The 2205-nt window shown below is 41.5% G+C and overlaps 1 long non-coding RNA gene across 1 annotated transcript; it reads left to right on the top strand.

Moving 5' to 3' along the window:
- The first annotated feature begins 654 nt into the window (after nucleotides 1-654).
- Nucleotides 655-1853, top strand: LOC125481814. Its single transcript, XR_007261463.1, has 2 exons — nucleotides 655-711; nucleotides 1180-1853. It is a non-coding gene; the product is annotated as an uncharacterized LOC125481814 (long non-coding RNA).
- Nucleotides 1854-2205: the final 352 nt, after the last annotated feature.

Genomic DNA, 2205 nt, shown 5'->3' with positions numbered 1-2205 from the left:
TTGAGGCTCGAGGGGCGTAATGGACAACTGTAGATCCTATTTCATATGTTCTCTTCTCCTTCTATCAAAATGCCTCATCTCACCAAAAATGGTGTATTCCCTGGAAATAAAAGGATGTTAATTGAAGCTGGGTGAGGGGATAAAATGGAACTAATATACCGAGTAGGTGAAGTAGGAGCGCAAACACCCTCCTGACCCCCAGTAATCAGACAAGATTTGTGTTTCTTTGTTCTCTGGTTCATTCGAGCATATGAATGAGGAACAAGTGTCGGCCACTCGGCCCTTTGAGCCTCCTCTGAGATTCAATAAGATTAGGGCTGATCTGATTTCGACCTCAACTCTGTGTCTGCGTATCCCTGAATATCTTTCATCATCTCGGTCATCAAGAATCTGTCTGCTTCTGCCTTAAAAAAAAAGTTTAACAATCTGCAACCACTGCCTTTTGACAAAGGGAGTTACAAAGATTCACAACCCTCTTCGAGAAAAGAAATGTTCCTCACCATTTCAAATGGATTCACCCTTACCTTTAAACAATGACCATCAGTTCTAGATTCTCCCACAAAAGGGACCATGTTTTCAACATCCACGTGGTCGGCTCCCTTTAGTATCTTTCAAATTTCAATTTAGTCTCCTCTTTTTTTTTTCTAGACTCCAGAGGATCCAGGCCCAGCCTGTCTACCCTTTCCCCATTAGGCACTCGACTCATTCTAGGTATTAGTCCATTAAATCTTCTTTGAAATGTTTCCAATGTATTAACAACTTTCTATAAGTACGGTGACTAGAACTGAACACAGTAGTCCAAATGCAAGTCTCACCAGTACAAAGAGGGACCGCGTGTGTCTGAAGGTGGCCCATGAATTCCCACTTGTTTACAGTAATGCTTTTCAGCAAGCTCAGGTCATTTACATTTATCCAAGTACAGGCTGACACAAGTTATGGTCAGACAGTTGTACGGTTTGTATTGTTATACAGACAGCGTTGTTGTGGTATCACTCAAACCTCCCACCCCCGCTGGCCCTGCAGAAATGATGACTGGCTCAGTAGCCAGTTCCCACAGCCTGATTTGTCCTGTATTTTTCATCTTCTGTCCTTTCAAGGACATTCATGATCGAGGTGGGTTTTTCTAACAATCCAGAAGTTTTCATTCCACGTTTGACTGTTTTTAACTTTATTTTCTAGGGAATTGGAAAGGATTTACAGACAGGCAGCTCAAGTCAAAAATTGGATCAACAGCTGCCAGTAACACTCAATTCTCGAGAGCTTTGAACGTGGAAGAAAAAAGCATCGTTCACGGTGAAGAGAAACCGTACACGTGGTCTGTGTGGACAAGCCTTCAGTCAATCGTCTGGCCTGTCGATACCTAAATGCAGTCAAAACAGGATGACAACAATGACATCAAGCAGCACTTGCTTTGCAATCTCACAGTGATGGATCTCAGTTTGAGTTAAGCAAGGGCCACTCATCTCCTGATCTCTTGACATTTTTGGTGCGAACGTGGACCAAACAGCTGAATTCCAAATCAGAGTGTGACTTTCCTGCCATCTTAAGGCTCTATTTGACAGAGCATTGTATCAAGGAATCATAGCAAAACTGGAGTCAACGGGATTCAGAGAATATGATTCTCGCTTTGATTGTGGGTTTTTGAAAAGATTGCATCTTCAGACCTGAGTAGATCAAAACAAGGTGAATTTATTCAAGCTTGTACCACATATATGCGGAAGAGGTCTCCTCGTCTCGCTTGGAGATACTCTACCATTTGCAGCTCAAAACAGCATATTGAGACATTTTCACGTCAGGATGGTTGTATATAACATTGGCATAAAATAAATTAGATAAGTCATTGACTACAAAAACAGGATGCTGTTCAGTTTCTTACAAAGTCTTGAGTCCTCTCATTTCAATGGGTCTTCTATTTCCATGTTATCTTCAGAGTTTCTCTGTCCCTACCATCAGCTCACAGCACGCAAGCCTTTCTTTGTGAGTGATACTGAAGTGAGTATTTTTAGTTAGTAACTGCTGACGGTTCACATAGATATGCATTTAAACTACCTGAGACGAAATAACTGTCATTACATGGTTGTATTTGACTCTTAGCCCTATGCTGTACTGTTCGTCCAAGTTTATCTCCCACTTGTTCTGTGTTTTAATGCTCCACTGCTTTCCTTTTATATTTTTATATTCCCCTTGTATCTCTCCTATCCTCCT

The sequence above is a fragment of the Rhincodon typus genome, unplaced genomic scaffold (assembly GCF_021869965.1).
Source record: "Rhincodon typus isolate 14 unplaced genomic scaffold, sRhiTyp1.1 hic_rhity00003692, whole genome shotgun sequence".
Classification (NCBI taxonomy): domain Eukaryota; kingdom Metazoa; phylum Chordata; class Chondrichthyes; order Orectolobiformes; family Rhincodontidae; genus Rhincodon; species Rhincodon typus.
This window is presented reverse-complemented; position numbering and strand designations above follow the sequence as displayed.